This window comes from Varroa destructor, unplaced genomic scaffold (genome assembly GCF_002443255.2).
Source record: "Varroa destructor unplaced genomic scaffold, Vdes_3.0 BEIS01000003.1, whole genome shotgun sequence".
Lineage (NCBI taxonomy): Eukaryota > Metazoa > Arthropoda > Arachnida > Mesostigmata > Varroidae > Varroa > Varroa destructor.
This window is the reverse complement of record NW_019211456.1, coordinates 13442702-13461788: the sequence shown is the minus strand read 5'-3', so window position 1 is coordinate 13461788 and position 19087 is coordinate 13442702. Positions and strand designations below refer to the sequence as shown.

Below are 19087 nucleotides of genomic sequence, written 5' to 3'. Positions count from 1 at the left end.
AACGAAGTGTGTCTACGGCCGAATTTGAACCTAGACCACCACGTGTCCTTAAATTTAGCAAGTACACACGTTACTGATTGCATTATAGCGCATAGTGCTTAACAACTAGCATTAAGAAATGGTTCCTACTTGCAATCCGTCTTCTCTCGCTACACAACTGCGTCACATAGGAGACACAAAGAAAGGCCAATAACAGTGAGTGCACAAACTGACCGATAATGATAATGGGAGATAGTTAAAAAAGTTCTTTTTTTGGAGCTTATTCTATTCATTAATCACGTCCACACAAGTGCCGCAAAGGCTGTAAGTCTACGGTAAGTATACAGGTGGTAGTAAGGGTTTCGCAACAGACGAGAGAGAGTCCTGAAGACAGCTCTTGTTTTGAGCGATTCGTCACAGCGAAAACGTGGAAAAGAACTTTGGACGGGCGCAGATTTACCCTAAGAGAGCAGGCAGAAGAGTTAGATATCTCACATGAATGAGTTATCTTAGGCTATTTTGAAAAACCATTTAAGAACGAGAAGACTCATAAAGAGCAATGTACCAAATGACCTGAGTTTCGAACAAATGCGGATTCGTCAACACCTGCTTTACGAGTCTCTTAGCGCACCTGAAAATATTATAGGACACGGGACGTGAGTTTACGAATATGACACAGGTGCAAAGGTACACTTGTCTGAGTATATAGCTTCAAAAACCGGTTCAGAAGGTGCGAGATTCAGATCTCTTGCGCTTTTACCTCTTCTCAAAACTAATTACACACCAGAGAAGACACAACTTTGGAATAAACGAATAAATTCAGGGAAAAGCGAGGACCTCTGTTGTTGCGATTGTGGTTGGAAGCTGGAAAATAGCAATAGCGTAAACGCATTCAATATGACGGAGATGTTTTCGAAGGGAACTATTGAGAGCAGACTGCTGTTTAGACGATTGAAGTTTAAGCTGTGGGCGCACAATTAAGCTGACGATCTCTTTTGCCGGTACTATTACACAATGGCAGAAGCAGTTTTGTTTCTTATAAAACCAGGCGCATGATAATACATATATACGCATACATAAATGAAATTCATTAATGCGCTAAAATAAACTGGTGCACGTACATACTCGCCACTGGTAAACGCTGTTAGTTCCGTGCTACCAAGTTCTAGGACGCCGAAAAAAACCAGTTGTCTTCGTTGAACCGTGATAAAAAAATTACCGCGATCGATAACAGCAGCTCATTCTCTCACTGCTTATTGCTGCACTCAATATAAATCCAAAGCTTTTTATTCTCGGCCACCAACTTCACCGCCGCCAGCCCTCACCGACCAAAGACTATGCATTTAATAACTGTGTCGATGAGGCAGCTTAGGAGTCTGAAACTTCACTGTTGCCCGCCCGAACGCCTATGTTATCGTTTGCTTCGTGTCTCCTACAATAAAGCTATCTGTTATTCCTGCAGTCGGCCAAAGTTGTATGCATATCGGTTGTTCATTATCTCTTTTCTGAAGTAGCAGTTCTTCGAAAATGGCGGGGTACTGGGGCAGCAATGACAATACAGCGCTGATGTCAATGGGCTTCCCCGTTGAGATTTACGGGACAGCTATGGCGTCGATCGTAGCGGTGACGATTTCGGTTCCGGAAATCGACTAGCTACGGCTGCTGGTGCTACTGTACAACGCACAGCGCTTGAACGGACGCTGGCAATGTCACTGCAGTAACGGGGCTGGCTTCAATCCAGAGTTGCTGTGCTTCCAACGTTGAAAGGATGGCACTACTCGCGCACACACACGCTTACGTAGACACATACACATCGGCTGAACGGTTACTGATTTTCCGCTTTGCGCTCCTTTCTCCTGGTGCTTGTTCTATTTTGCTCTTTCTTGAACTGACTAAGTCATTTGATGGCATGGACACACTGAGCATTGATGCGATGAAAGTCACATTGCATTGCCTTTGTTGGCCCTGCGTGTTTTTGCGGGGCAAAAGAATTCGTCCTGAAAGGGTCTTCGACGTTGCCCATTTGTTATCGAAAAAGCCAGTGGAAAAGGTAGTCTATTGGACGGGTAACTGTCGGTAGTCGCGGCAGTTGTCCGACATGACGCCAATAGCGTCATGCTTGGTCTGGGCCATTCGAAGTATAGATGCCGCGAGTGAAGTGGGATTGCAAAGCTAGCTACAAGAATAAAGAATGCCTGGGTCACTTGTACTATCGATCAAACGCGTTAGGTACGTCCCACAGCATCCTACGTTCACTTAAATGGCGGATTGGCTTTTCTTTCCCGCGACGTTTACCTATCAATTTTATGGTAACGGCTATGGGTCTGATGCTGATAGCGGGTTTGCCGTTTACTGATGTTCCTCTACGCCGTATGAAACTTTGTTTGGAAGTTTCTTACAAGTTATGGAAAGTAATTTAAGCAAAATGCACAATAAAGCTTCAAATCTTTCATTGATGAAGCTAACTGCTTTTAGCGCAGTCAATCCGGATATTAGAGATGTACATCAAGAGCAGAACCTGATAAGCTGTAGTAAAGTAACGCTCATAGTTCGGACAGAAATCTTCTGCAGTTTCTGTCTTATGCTTATGATCATTATATCCTGTCTTATGAAATTTATTAATAGTAGGTAGTATTAACGTGGCACAAGTAATGTTCCTTTGAATGAAAGACTCAAACGAATAACTACGACTCGAGCACAAGAATAATTCACGTAAAAACAATTTTAGGTTTTACATGGAGGATAGGCGAGGTTTTACATGGATTGGTCTTTATTGTTGTTGACTAGAACTCCTGCTCTGATATCCCCGTACACATGTATGCGTGCCGATAAAAATCATGATTTTTCCCCGGTAGTTCTGCTCTATGCCCCTCAGTGGCTTCTGCACAAACCTAGACTTTACCAACTTTGAGACAGAATGGTGGAGTTCATTTTCATTGGTTTGGTGCACCAAGTGTACTTGAGAATCGTTTATTGGCTATGCAAAATGCTTCGCGAATATGGCATATTAAGCTATTGAAATGAAACTGTTCTAAAATTGTACCAAGGTAATTATTAACATTTGCCATTTGTTTGACATATGTAACTATTTTACGAAGTTAGAATAGAGCTGCTTTGAACAAGCTGGTACTAAGTGAGATTCATTCTTTACCTAGAGCAGATAAGACCTAAGAAAACCTTAAGCGATATCGAATCTACGAAGGGTATGCATTGTCTGCATAGACAGACTTCAAATGATGCTATCGATAAGCTGCTGGTTGATTTGCCTGCAAAATATAAAAAAAAATATTTTAAAAAAAATGCATAAGAAGGATTTGTAGAACGTGCCTTAAAGATTGTGTAATGTTTGTCTGCTCCTTATACTAAAATTGGCTTCTAGTTCGGGAGCATTTTTCTCTGGATTCGTTTGTATGGTTGTGGCTGAGCAATATCTTCGACGTATTTCTCGTGGGAGCTCTCTGAAGATTTTGAGTTTGACTATCTAGGCAACTTTGCATCTGAAAAAACCCTGAAGCGAAAATGCTCTGCCTTCTGTAAAACCTTCATGTAAGAATACGGTTCGGGAGCGGTTTACTTTAAGGGCAATACGCGCCTTAGCCACTTTTTCGCTTTGACCTTACTACATAGATTTTGGGGGTCGCTGGCATGGAAGCGTTAATAGGAACGATTGTAGCGTTTGTATGCAGCCGCAGGTGAACGGTCAAAGCTCAGCTCGCAAAAACTGGTTTTTATAAAATTACAAAATGGTTGACTTAGACAGGTCTACTGAGAGGATTGTCATGCCACGAAGGTCCGTACGTAAACGCGATAAATAGGACCACTACATACCGGATCTCTGAATGAATCAATCTGTCTTCAGAGTAAAGCTACGTGGACATTTGTCGAGTAAAGTGGAATTTAAAATCACTTTTATCTTAACCCAGACTCTATTCTGGGTTCCCCGAACTACGGGACGTCCTAAACCCGATTCCTAAATTCACTGGAATGTGATAAAATTCGTTGATTCGTTTATTGAATGAGCTCACAAGCATCATAACAGATCATTTTTATATATCCCCTGTGTCCATCAGATCGGTTAGGGTCTGGCGTCATGGTAAGTAGCGTTACTTGGACCGCGGTTTGTTACTGCCTCGTTGTAGTTGAGTGGAATGGGACTCAAGTACGCAGTTTAGCGAGATCTTGTTGATAGTGTCCTGTGCTGGGTATTGTTTCGTCGCCTGCGAACTGTTATCATTAAGGCTTTTTCTTTGCCTTCTTTATTCTACAAGTAAATATGTAGCGAACCACAATAATTTATACATACATTCTTTACTCCCAATGCCGTATGGATTACACGCAAAAAAAGTGGAAGCTAAGTTTAAATCATCTAAAAGCGTCTATTTATTTCATGAAATCAAGAATTAATGTTTAGGCTTGGCACATCCGTGAAAGGTCGAAAATTTCTAAAAAAAAAAAAACATGTACGCTTTCGAAACCATTTTAAGTTGGCAGACCCAAGCGTGCTTTTCTCCCGGCGTATTACATCGATCGAAACTCTATTGTGTGTACAAAGCTTCTGGATAAGGCAAACCACTTTTTTTCTATTCTAAAATACTCAGGTGCGCCTTGGGGTCGATGGGTCGATTTACAAGTGCGAAATGCTTGACTATTGGTAGAGAGCCTACAAAAATGAAATTATGGTATAATTCATTGATGAGTAGCTGCATAGCAACAGTCAACAACGAACTGATATGAATGGCTGTAGATAGCAAAAGTTGGACGCTTTGATATAACAGTGGCCAGCGTCAGTTATACGCGTCAAGAACAATTATTGCTCGTAGTCATATGTGGTGGTAAAAGTTGAGCCAAATAAAGATAGTGCTTAATAAAGATAGTTTCGAAGTGGTAGTAGCCAACGTGCGTCTCGCCAGTTACTTGACGCATTCCCCTATTATTTGATCTTTGCTTGAAGCATCCACAAACAAATGCTGCCATACATTGATGCAAAAAAAACGAGCGTCGCAATAGCTCTATCGAGAAATGATTACATATTGCAAATCGACTATGATTTGCACGGCTGTACAAAGCGTCGTTCCTGCGACTGCCGACGTCTCGCTGGCGTCGCAGGCCACCCGATCCAGTAGCACGGGAATAGGACGGAATTTAAAGCGGGTACGTTTTAGATAGAGGGAACTGAGGGCGTTTCCGGCAGAGAGTCTTGTCGAGCATGCCAATCGAACATGATATTACAGTTTTGCTATTGTGCGATATTGTATTTGAATTGGTTCCCATCCGGATAAATCTGGCCTATTTGGTACGATCGGTGATACGATTGGTACCAAACAATGTTACCAATGCGACAATGAGCCAAACACAAGTTCTTCAACTAAACAGAACCAAGAGAGCGACGAATGAAACAAACTAAAAGTTTATAGGTAATGGTCATACCCAAATCAATATATAGGGGCGTCTTATCTCTCTCATAACAGGATAACGTATTAGTTATGACCGAGGATGCTCGAGGCGTGGAATGTCTGAAGCACTTTTACACGTCGGCCTTACATACATGCAGTGCCCGGTTGTAACTTCTATTTCTGTGAAACATCTGTGAACATGCGGGTCAGGTTAAGTATCGTCAAATATTTTTATTAGAAAAAAAAAGCAGAGCCGTCATTTTCGGTTAGATAATACGAAATTTTATAATTGGTATTTAGATACAATTAGGGGAAAAACGGCTTCACTTTCGAGATGCTTGAGGGTAGTGATTAGATGCCCGATTTACTCGCGCTAATACTGTCGGTATTTGTAGCAAGTACATATGTTAGCAGTAAATTCGTCTGCATTAGGATTTTAATTAATTTTCGCATTACTAGCTTCGTAACTGTTACAAAGCAAAGCTAGATCATCGGATGACTCAGTACTCTCGTTTGTCCTTGTAGTGATCAATATAACGGTATTGATTTAGTAGTACGGCGCTTTTCGGATCGTATCTTCAGTTTGGCATTCATTTTCAGAGCGGAAATCGCGGCGGTCGCTGTGGGGAGAAGGGGCTGCCTAGCTGTCGTCAGTCTGTACTAGGCAACAGTGATTCGTCGAAATAGATCCTTGCCAAATCTAAAGTGAATAGGACAGGACGATTTAAGACGAGCAATTGTTTAGAGGATGGACCGAAGAGGCCTGATTTATGAAGGCGCATTTAGAGGACAGCTAGCCAGTCCTAGTCATAGCTATCGGTGTTACGACGGTGTTAACATACAGCCTGTGTTATCCTGTCGCGTGCATGATCTGCACAGGGGACGAGCTCATACACAAGGCGTGAACTCTCTTTGTAAAACTGTTGACAGATGGGTTCGTATTAGACAATATAGACGTTTAACTGTACGTTTCTGTGGCTTCTGTTTTCTTAGGAAACTACGGATCGAATATTTGTATCTGTGCGGTTATTAATTCGATATGAGCGACCCCGGTCATAGTCAACGGCGGCAGATGTTATTTATAACAGTTAAAAGAACTTTTCGGCGTGCTACTACTAATGCTAATTTTTCCGTTTCGTTGTACGTGGAAGCTGTTTCTACTATTATTGTTGTAACTTATTGTTTTACAGTATTCGGCTCCTATACGAATAGCCCAAGTTGATTTAAACATCGAGAGTGGCGCATTATAATGGAATAAATAATACCGTTCAAAATTACACTGTAGCCTGAAGGATGATTACGAACTGACCACGTACGGCGATGAAGTGTTCAAGTATAGCGCAAAAGGTGCACGCAGTGATGAAACCCCGGAGACCTTCCATTGATAGGCCCATGATTTGGTTATCTTGGATATAGCAAGGCCAACAAAAGGTGTCGTGCAGTACGTCCGTAGGCCCATCAAGCGTTCACTATGTTGAGTTAGGCAAGATTTCGATGGGTGAAATTTTAGTATCACACGCGATACTGCGGTGTGCTACTGTGATAGCGCGCAATAACGTGGTACGATTACTTTTCGATATATTTAAGAAAAGCACTTAATTACATTACGAGACAGGCGAACTTCAGCAGAAGGTGTTTGTTAGATTCAATGATATAGTGCATTTTCAAACTGAGAGTCTGCATTGGGCCAGATTTTTCGAACTAAACAGTGAAGAGAAGAGATTGAAGGAAGCTGTTTGTTTTTGAAGTATATAGGCAGGGAAAATGCGTTTCCATTAAATTTGTATCCAGAAGATCTTCAGATTTGATATAAACATCGAAATGTTCACCTTATAACATGTTTTTAGGAGATATTACTTAAATATTGTCAGAGTATAGCTGCTATCAATACATGCCGTATACAATTGACTGGTTGGTTTTTACAAATCTGGGTAATGCGAAGATGCATTCGATCGCGAAACTTTAACCTGTTAAATTAAATGGAGCAGGCAATGCCAAACAGAGCCATGAAATTAATTATACAGCTGCTATTTAAATAATTTTATTGTTTAGTACAGCATTTATATATTTTCGCTGTTGCCGAAAGAAGATAAACAAGGGGGCTGTACCGTACGTACCGGACAGCATCATCGTCGTCATCTTCATCGCACAAGTCCCCTGTTGCTGCGACGTTAATGTAGGCCGTCAGTTTTGCCAGCTCTTGCAAATTCAACGAAGAACGATATCCTACATACAGGGCCTAATCAAGGCAACGGAAACTAAAACAGCGATGTTCTCATTGTCCAGATGCAGCTGATTTTACGAGCCTGCTTTGTCGCTCCACTGATTCAGACTTGCCTCATGGTCTCCCTGTCGCGTGGGGAATATTTACCTCGTAAGTGAACCGAAATGCCGCTGTTCAGAACTATCGACGACGATAAACACTCTAAATCGCGACTCACGTGATCAGATCGGAAGGAAGAGATATTGCCGATCTGTGCAGATACACGCGCAGAGTTAGTTCTAGGATTGGAAGCAAACAGAAAAGAGACAAAGCGTTCTTGTAAGAAATGGATAATGTTGAAACAGCCCTACTCTCATTACTTAATCATCAATCTCAGCCCTACTTACATTACTTAATTAATCGTGATAGATCTAGTCGTTGAGGAGAGACCAACTGGAAGACACCGATTCAGTTCAACATAGTAACTAGCGGACGCCTTTATGCGATAGATTTGTAAAATAAAAAAAATATTTAATGCTCACATAGAAGACAGAGTAATGTCCTGATTAGTAGATGCACCGGGAGAGGCATAAGTCACGATGACTCGGACTAAATTTTCCAAATCATTGCTGAATAGTTAGGTATTTTTTTTTGGTCATACCTGTACATAGTAGTAATAACGTTAAACAAAGTGTGAAATGAGAAAATATCCAAATAGTCGAATCATCGAAGCCGATATCGAAATCCTGCATACATGTATATGCAAGCTAAATTATAGAGTATACCTTTTTGGAGACCATTTTGATGCGTGCCACGTCTTTGTACGTTAAGCAGTTTCGTTTATTTGCCCCATATATTTAATGTAATCTATGACACGCATATACATTATTGTTATAGGTAACAGTGAGAAGACCCGAGCGTTCTTCCCGAAATGTAAACCCGAATTATCAATTAGTATTGACCTGGAATACACGTCTAGCAGTACTATCACAGACCTTTTTCCCATTAAAGTTCTATAGTTATAGTAGCATATGATGCACAGTCCTCTGTTCACATAGACAGGAAGCTTTATGGTGATAGCTCTGGTCATTTTATTGCTCATTCGGTGTGGTTACCGGGTGTTATCATGTTGTGTGCACGCATCTTAAGATGGACAGATGGCTAAAAGGGTTTACTTGACAAAGCGGAAGGGCTTTAGGAAGGGTGGGGGCTTGTTTTTTGCGGAGGTTCCTCCTGGACACACATAGGCAAATCGGATCACAGGCACGCTTGTTTGCCCAAATATTGCTCCGTATCGGTACGTCCCACCCGAACATCCCCGTTGGCTATTACTTAAAGATCATGGACGAGATGGAGGGAGGCCGTCGCACTGTTCAGGCTGTTGATAACTATGGTGACCAGGATAGGGTGGGAACCATGTAGGGGGATGGGGCAACACGATGACTAATGTTGTGGGGTTTCGTCCTAAGCAAGGCGGGGCAAGACTTAGTGATCTGGCATTAAATCTCGGCGGCGTTGGAGGCTAATGGAAGTCGGGATGCATACAAGTCAAAGTAGGATACACCTCGAACGGACGGCGCATATGCGAACCAAACTACTCTAAAACAGGATAGCCGTGAAAGGACGAACGCTTGCACGGAACGAAGCTTGGGTAATTTCGTCAACAACATATTATGACTGGAGACAATGTAATCATGGAAGATAGTACGAGAGTACGTTATATAGTCTCCTTTCTTGGTGTGTACAAAGGTTAGACACGGCTACAATAAACTAATATTATGCTACATTTGGTCCTGAGAATAGGCAGGGCAGAAGCGTGTTTTTTTTTCTAAATCAGAAAACAAGAATGTATGATAGCTATCTATCTCGGCAGTGTGTAGAAAACTAAATATCTTTTAAACTTCCGTAGAATGCACACTGAAGGTGGTGTCTGGATCGAACCAGAAGCTTGTTCCTCAATTTTACCGGTTAAGCTCTTGTGAAGACAAAAGTGACCTACGCTTCGAATTACTCGGGTTTGTCTCAGATAAAGTCTGAAGACCGAGTAGAAATGTCGGTACGGTCGAGGTAAATAAAAATAATTTTCTAGGAAGGCGGAAGGCTTAGATATTCCGTTTCTGTTGAACACTTATATTTAAGCGCTCCCTTCTATATGTGTAATCATAATAAAACGTATTGATCGGTGCTACTCTGACTAACGTCTGAACGTCGGCGGGCGTGGCCAAGCAGTGCATGGTACAATAAAGACGTGTTAATACGAAGAACTGAAACAGATAGGAAACACCATTCTAATAGAAATCTCATTCATTAGCATATCTGTATCAATCGATTGAAGAGAAAGGTTGACAGCTCGACTTGAACCGACCGATCGTCGAAAAGGTTTCGTGTACAATCTACGAGTGTAGCCTTTATAAGTCTGTATGCACAATATCGAGCAAGAATGTTTGGATACTGGTCGGGTCTGCTACTTGTAGGCAGTGTAGACAGCAAAATACTTGACAACGAATCAGTAACGAATGTTTTAGTATAGAAACATTGCGAACGTGACACCATTATCTTTTTCGTGATAAGGCAAATTCATTGACAACAACCGCTATGCAGTTCAGCCCAAAAGGGTCGGGTCCGATCAAATGTATCACTCTACAAGCTTAGAAAGTGTCAAGTAAGACAATTCTTCGAACTTACGTCTAGTCATCCTCGACCACATAGTGGTGGCCTACGTCTATCGGCAAATGATAACTAGAATTATCTTAAGGACACAACTAATTGTAGAGCTCCAATACTCCAAAGTTGACGTTCAGTAGATGTTGACCTAATTTAACCTGGCCATTTAACTGGGGTCTATCTAGGCTGCTGCGTTTAGCGCGAGCAGTAAGGCAAATAGATTTTTGTACAAAATGTTTGCTTTGCCTTAAGCGCACCCACTCCGTCTTGACGTTCGTTAATAACGTAACCCAGTTGTGTAATTAGTTACGGATCTAACGTACCAATCTGAGCTACATCCTTGTACTGTTTGGGTTTTGGGTAAAGGAAGGAACGCAGCGAACATGAAGTTCAGAGTGAAAGTCGTTCGAACGAGTGACCGACTGACCAACATATTGGACGTTATGAGCATGCATCACCGTAACAAATGTGAAACGTACGCGACAGATGCGACTAAGATCACGGAATACATCCGTTTTCGTTGTTAGCTGTTATTGAGTGTGATCTTACTTCCGTTATCATCAAGGTTTCACACTCTTGGCCTTGCCTTAGGTTGCGATTGTAGGACACCTCAGGGTCTATGAGATGACAGAAAGTATAACGGTAATTCCGCCCACATCTATGGAAGTTGTCAATATAAATGCGTTTTCGATTCTTGCACCATAACCAGGACCAAACATACTTCACACATAGGAAACCCAAGTCCAACATTAATTTGCTAAAAACTATTATCGTTAGAAAATTAAGGACACGAAACCACAATAAAGATTTTAGTTCCATACACTTATACACCTTTTTCTTTCGCAGGGAGCACTAAAATCTGTTAGAGATTGAAGATAACCAGTCTTCTAGCGATACTTTAGCTCTAGTATTTAGGAAGAGAGTGATATATTTCGGTTTGCTTACTTGCTTGCAAGCACATCTCAATGCACTGCCCTTACAAAAGCTTGTAAAGAAAGAAGAGCTTATTATCAGCTTAAATAACTAGCTCTTTATTTTTGTATCTACCTAAAGTGGCCATCTATTGAACTGTCTTTTTTGATCTAGAGATAACAATAAATTCCTGTCCTGATCTGTACCCCTTCGTCGTTCGATCGATTTTATAAATGTAGCTAGTATCGTATTTATGCGAAAATTAGCTAGATAGAAAATTTCGCATAATATAGAGGCGATAGCATAAAAGCTATTTCTTTATAATATATAAAAAGACTTAAATAATTCGTATTAATCGTGGCAAACTACAGCAACGATCAATGCACACTCTAGTTATTATTTATAAATTATTCAGCACGTTTAGTCGCAATCACAAAAAAATTCTTGTTCGGACGTTCCCCGCGATAGAAACGGGTTGTTTTTTTTTATCATGTCATCTAATGTAAAAAAAAAATGATTCCAATGCTACGTCATCAGTAATACTTCTTTTTTTTAATAACAATTTTTAATGCACTTGATATCAACGATGGCAGACATCGCTGTAACAATCTGAACTGATATGATCAATTCAGCTACTTCTCGTCAAAACATTCTCTCTCCCTCTCACACATTTTTTTCTACACGGAGGACAGATAATGGTCTAGAGAAAATCGACTAACCGACGGCACTGAAGGAACTGGATTTAAAGGAATCACAATAACGGCTCAGCATCAAAATGCAGAATGAAGTGCTCAGTATGTAATTACGGACGAAGCAGCTGAAGCTCTTTCCGTCCCCGCGGTCTCACGCTTAGAACGCGCACGTTCATAGCATTCTACTTGTCTTCAGAAAAGTACGTCAGTAGCGAAACGCCCGTAAAAGAATATTTTGTCTGTAAACGTAAATAGGGTTCGCAGCCGATTCGGTCTCTTTAGAGCAACGGTAGCCGCAGCACAACCGACAATATTAGAGCTCACGGAAAAGATGACCGTGTGCATCACTGGATTTAGACGAGCGGCAATTTCTTTGAAATGATGTCGTCTAATAAGACGACAGGCATGGTGCGTTAGGAGCAAGCAGGCTCGGCCTTTAAAGTTGTTTTGTTTGGGAAATAAACTCCAAAAATTTAACAACAGGCCTATGTCCGTATTTCCGCCACCATCCCGGACTATCGACTGGAGGAGTCCGTGAGGGGCGGGGAACAGATTATGCTCAGAGATGCTTGAAGTCGGACTAGATCCGCCAGGTTTTAGCTTACGTAGTTGCGAACTCCTTTTCCCTTAACTCTATTCGACGCCTCTTTTAGCTCCCAGGGTTGTGCTTTATCAGCAGGTTTTTTCCCGCTCGGAGTCTTTTTTGAAGTACAGTAAGCTTTCCTATGCGATGACTGGATTAGATCGGCCTTTGGGTAGCCTTAAGCTGATGTGATACGAGTGGTGCATGGGAAGGACGTAAACGATTTATATGGAGATGTGTATTTCTAAAAGATAGTTCTCAAAGACGTAAAAAAATCGGTATATTTTCCGGCAGTGTTCATTTCTGTCCTTCTGGTAAGCAACTTCCTTGAAAAAAATATGGTTGCGTTAACACAAGAAAGATTCCTTTGAAGAAGAACATTCTGTTTACCTTTATGAACAGTGGTACATTAGTGTATTAGTCTGCGTCTTACTTTGTCTAGCCCTTTCCATTGTTTCGCTTCCGTATCATGTCAGTTTTTACCCACCTGTCTGGTACGGCGCAACTTGTCATGTGTCACAAAATGCTCCTATGGAAATATCATCAATTTACCAAGTAGTTACTTAACTAGCTCCGCTTTGTTCGTTAGAAGCCTATAGGAGCCTGCATACTATTTACTGTTATATCCGTATAATTCCTTTTACTCCCTGTAGCTTCTGTCTGTTGCTTTCGCCGTATGTCTCGCTGACGCAAGCATGAGTATGCAACTTTGTTGTTAGAAATTCAGAGATCTTCTATTCTACATTCTTTGGCTAGTACATGACTTTGCACTTCAGCGAGGCGCCTTTGTACCCTCGAAGGCTCGCACGCCCCAACCTCCGCATCGTTTTTACGATATATCCTAGCCAGAGCTATCTACTCTTCAACACAATATACTGAGTAGGCATTTTATCTAGCAAAAGCGACTGCTTAGACTCGAACTTCTCTTACCACCTCTGTTAATACAATTGGTCTTAGCCTGTATTATTTGACGAACTTCGTGATCCAGCCTCATAAGGTCTTTCTTGTCTGTTTGCCTAAATAACGCTTCTTGCCTGACGACTTTGACAACTTAATTATAGGCTTCAATGAAAACAGTCGCCGAATCTCTCCCAAACCCGTTCTTCGGGCTAGCAACCCTATTCTACAGTTGATCGTCTTTATCTACCTACGGCAACAGCATCAGCTGACATGTGTAGAAGATACTGATCATTCCGTACGTAACATATTTTCTTCTATTTTCTGTCTGTAGCTCTTTGAGGTAGTAATTTCCGTCGTGCAGAACAGTCTTCTCGAATCGAACCGAGCGGTCGAGAACGAGCGGTAATGAGAAACGTGCGCGAAAGTCGGAGTGTAATATCGTGTACGGCAAATGTAACGAATAGGCCAGAAGGCTGTAACCTATCATGGTCACCTAATGTTTTTTTCTCAATAAAGTAAGCCTAAGAAAAAAATGACGAAAATTAAATATGATCACTTTCAGAACCTCCTCAAACATCCATACCTAATATTTACTACATATCACTTCTACTATTCACTCTCATATAAGTTGGTGTGTACTTGGTACATGGTAAATGTTCCTCGTCAGTACGTGGAACAAGGCTGCCTTCGCTTGACCTTGTCCGATACAGAGTTTGAGAGATTAGAGCGTGCTGTGACTACTTTATTATTACAACGTCAACTGCGCGGACAACGACTGCTATGACACAGAGGACTGTTACTATGCATGCGTGAAATGGCGCCGCTGACTTAGTTGACCGGTCCAAACACCTGCCCACTTCGCACACCTAAATGCATCCATTTACTCGGTACCGAACAGCATATACGCTGTTAGACGTGGGCACACACGGGGCTGGGAAAAGACGACATCCGCCCGTTTGCGGACCTAGACCAGCCCGCTCGACCAGGCTGATTTTCCATGGTCGTGATATGTCCTGTACTTCTGCTGCTTGGCCCGTGATCGATCTGGATAAAACTCGTCCACACAACCGCCTGCACGACTCCGTTCAGCTGTATTGAATGAAATACCGTTCACTATAAATTATGCGCCCAGCAGATATTCTATGTGTCTGTCCGTATTTGTCGTCTGTCTCCCAAGTTTGCTGCTCAACGTTGGACGCGACCAATATTCCGATAATAGACAAAGGTGCACCGTCGGAACGCTCTTTATTGGATTCGTCTAAAACTTGATGTAACAGAAGTAGCGTCAGTTTAATAAGTTACCAGTACCAGCGACAACTATGTAAATTGCATACTTCCACCATCGCTGTTTATTTCGATAGTGGCAGTGACGCTAATACAGTTTCGAACCATTCGAAAGTTTGACAAAATACAGATTTTCCCGTCGCGATGATATATAGCCATCTGGAAATAGTAATGTTCAATCGTACTCTAGCCATAGCGCTGTGGCCAATATTTCTCGTACGCATATTTTATATTAGGTCATATACACACTAATACAAATTCTTCTTTCTTTTGATCAGAGAAAAACTCTACCGACGTCTAGAGAGTTACCGTAAGGAGCGGTCGAAATGCCCCGAGGCGTCTCGAAGCGCCAACGATGGCAGTTGCACTAGCAGCTAGAAGTAGACCCGACAGGCCGGAGCGGGTGATAGACCCTTGAAGTTGTTGCTGCAAAGGCGACTAAATTAAAACTTGGTCAAATAAGCGGACGATTTTCCCTTCCTGATCGGACGAAATTGAGCAGACGTTGTCCTGCGAACAACAGTTGGCCGCTGAGGTAACGTTACGCGAAATGGTTGTCAACAGGGCTCAGGTGGATACAGCATAAACTTTCTTGGCTGGAACTAAGTTTGTCCAAGCGCGACAGCAGCTTGGTGATGTTAAACAACATTTGAGGCTGATTTGATAGCGGCAGTTTAGGGCGGATCATTAGCTTCTTGTCATGTTGATAGTCTCGCTAATAGTTATTTAGTATTCATAGTCAAGTAAACAATAACTTCAATCATCCACTACACGATAATAGTTTCGCTAGATATTGAATGCATTGACGGTAGTTCTGGGGGGTTATTTGTTTGCTAACTACACGGGTCATTATTTTTTCACTAATTTTACCTGTATTGGTAATACTGGGGTTTGTCAAGGTAAACTAACAATTCTGACCATATGATCACATAGTTTTCAAGGGTCGTTGTTTCACTGATCGCTTAACTATTTGCCCATATTGTTTATCTGAAGCAAGAAAAAACACAGTCGCACTCTGTCACGTTCATAAGCAGAAACCCATCCCACTTATTACACTAATTTGCTTCTATTCCCCTATGACAAATACATAAAATTAATCCTAACAATGTAACATGTACTGCTTCTGTTTAGCCAGGCATAAACTCAACACAGTGTCTCTAATATCAAACGCTAGCAAAAGCGAGCTGCGAAGTTGTGAGTCGCACCATAGGTGGGAAAAAATATATGCAGAAGTGGGCATTTACAATAAGCTATCTAAGTTTCAAAGCTTGGCCAGTCATTGTCTATGTAATGTCAGCCTTAGCGCTTTCGCTTAAAGTGCTAACTATAACAGCCCATGTCACCGCTGCCGAAGGCAAAAGATCTGAATGAGGTCGGTCGGTCAGACTACCAAGAGAGCAAGCTACCGAAGCTGAAGTTGTCTGTTGCAGTCAGCTGAAGGGGTCAGTTAAGCTGAAATTGACTTTCGAACCAGGACCGTAACACTAATAGTTCCTAATAATAGTACCAGTAATATTAGTAGAAGTAGTTGTTGCCCCCAGTTAGCGCATCAATGAGTTTTCCTTCTTCTCCCCCTGTCAGAGCAGTTGGCAATCGTCAGCAGCTACCATGGCTAACGCTGGCATGATGCCCATTCTGGGCTCTGGCCGGATCGTTATTTTCTTCTGATCATGATAATCACGTTGACGAAGGTGATTGTGTCCATAAGACAGGTATCAGTATGTGCGGCAACGTAAAAAAACTTCCAAATCGTTTCTGCAGCTATCACAATTGCGAGTGCAAGCTACTGACGCCGTGGCTACCATCTGCCGCGTCAGCGTAGTTGCCGACCTAGAAAATTATGCTAGCGTGAAATCATACCGATGTTTAGCATGGGCCGGTGGCATCGGAATTAAAGATATGGCCGTTACGTAAGTAAATCTATTTGCGCTACAGATCTTAATCAGGACTGGCTAAAATGACTTTCTGTTTTCGTGTATAAACGACACTCGTCGGAGACTAGTATGCTAACGTTCATGTACTTCTTGGCTTCAACATTATTTGGTACAGGATCTCTTGAGCCTAGAGAATGGGGAATGAAGGCGGACGTTCAGTTTCAACATCTACATTATGCGATTCATATAATAGCATGACGGAATAACGTGAAGTTACCACTACGTAATGCAAATTGTACCGTATTACTTTATGACCGTTAATATGATAGCATTGTTATCATGCGTTACTAAACGCTGTAACAATCATCTCCAGCGTCATCGTAGTACGTCTCCTGATGGGCAACTGTTACGCTAAAACGTCTGCTTCGATCTAAAGAATGACCTATAAAACGGTGTTATTTGTGCCCATCGTTCTATTTAAATCACATGACACCAAATATTATGTTAGAAAAAAAGGCTTATAGTAAGCACCAAATGCTGCGCTGCCATGTCAACCTAACCCGACTGTCTCTATTTGAGGACCAAATTGACTGACATATGTAATCTTCTTGTTGTCCTGATTAGGCCAAGTGGATCGAGCGTTTATTTAACCCGTCTTTCCTACCATACGTAGGTTGATGGCAGCCCAATCTGCGTATGTGCATACTTGAGAGTACCAGTAGATAAAGTTGGAAATTCGAATTGGTTAAATTTACTTACGCTTAAACTTACTGAAGGTGGCATAACCTGGTCCATTATTTGTATTGCCGATTTATCCCGAATCCCAGGAACAATATAAAAATGGGGAAAGGTTTCGCCTGCTATTGAATGCAATGGCCATGTGTTTAGGAAGCGTGTGATACGGTTCGCATTCACTTGAGCTAGTACGCATCAGTGAGATGAATATACTGAGTTTGAGCACAAAGAGGCACTTGATCGCCTGAGAACAACGGATAATCTGATGATGCATTGAAATAGCCTTCCCAAGATCTGTCCTGAGCATATGGTTCACTGGTATTTCTCTAGCGTGAGTATAAATACACAATTTAGCGAAAATGCAAGCCAACTTATGGGCTTTCGGTTTAAGTTAGAGAATTTAGAGTAATAGCAACAATAGTATGAAATCAGCTAAATGCGAGTGGCATTATTTACTTACCGAAGCCGAAAGTTTAAAGTTAGTTACTTATGCTTAACGACACTTATGCTTTGGGTTCATTCACATGTCTAATATATGAAGCAAAAAACATACTTACGCATTTTCGTATTTGTGCCTATCTAATCCATGAAATTTTTTCTGTTGTTGATTTTATATTATCGAGTGCAGTTCATACTGAATGAGCTAATCTTCATACTGCTAAATTTCTAAGCACATACAATTTTACTCAGTTTTTTTTTGTTTGCCCGCTTTCTAAAAGGCTACAGTAAATATCTATTCCTTTTTTTTTATGATGTCGTACTTTCATCGTAATGTCTTAGTAAAACATTTTCACCTTATTCAAACTAACGTAATTCTGCTCGTATGATGCATATATATATATATATATATTATATATATATATATTTTCAAACTTTTAGGTAGAACATACGTTAAAAAATGATAAAACAGTGTCACTAAGAAAGTATGTTTTCTTTAAGCGAGTATTATCGTTAACGAAGCTGAATTAGTGTTTTCGATTTATCTAGATGAGTCGCTTTTCGCTCACAACGTTGCGTCAATTGCTCCGTTTCAACGAAACTTTAAAAACGCGCCTACGTCCTTAAGTCTATTATGCTGCCGCTATTCCTTCGATATTTGCTATGGTAGTTATATCAAGAGCTGCTGAAGCTATCACAACCATCTCAACATTGGTTTCCTAGAAACGTGACTCATCTCAAGCTTCGGCTCTTGTATTCGCCCATTGGTCCGGCTCTTCGGGCCTGGTTTAGTGGAAGCTGAACCCGGGTCCTGGGTACCTGCTCTAAAGCTAAATTAAATCTCGACTAGCCTATAATAACAAAAACAATATGTGATTAAGTTCAAACTGTTGGACCATCCTTGTTGGCCACGTAAGCCTTGGCCATCGGTAAGGCTTTAGTATATGCCTATGAAAAACTGGTGCTGCCCTTGATTAGAATTATTATATGTGATGGCTTGTTGAATTACGAAAGAAGGAAATAAAAGCCGTAAGTAGAAACGACGAAATCTTCAAGGTTGACAAAAAAATGGGGTCTCTCTTCAAAATGGACTTGTAAAGTTCGTATGTTAAAGGCGTTGTCTGAAGTGACCAAACATGGTAGTTAACCAATGGAGCTAGCAATGACAGACATGGGCTGAATAATACCCATAGACTCGAAGCAAAGAAATTACTCGATCTCGTTGTCTATCTACTTGCCTAAAATGTTACACGTCAGTGAGACAAGTTGCACAGCGCGTAAATAGCGGTTTTTATAAAAGCCATGGGCATTGCAAGTGGCGCATTACCGTTAGCGCTAGCGGTTCTTCTGCCTCGCTAGTTGTCAAAGAATGCCGCTTCGAGTTCCGCAAAGAACACATACGTTTTACATAACTTGTATCATCAAGAATC

General features: G+C 41.4%; 1 protein-coding gene across 4 annotated transcripts in view; it reads left to right on the top strand.

Moving 5' to 3' along the window:
• Window positions 1-19087, top strand: part of LOC111246512 (kinesin-like protein KIF13A) — a 75578-nt gene that overhangs the window by 26090 nt on the left and 30401 nt on the right. Inside the window, exon 2 of one of the 4 annotated variants that reach the window (XM_086983515.1) lies at window positions 14889-15145. The exons of the other annotated variants lie outside the window; for them this stretch is intronic. The gene's annotated coding sequence lies outside the window, so the exon portion shown is untranslated. The remainder of the gene's footprint in view (window positions 1-14888; window positions 15146-19087) is intronic. 4 annotated transcript variants of the gene reach the window in all.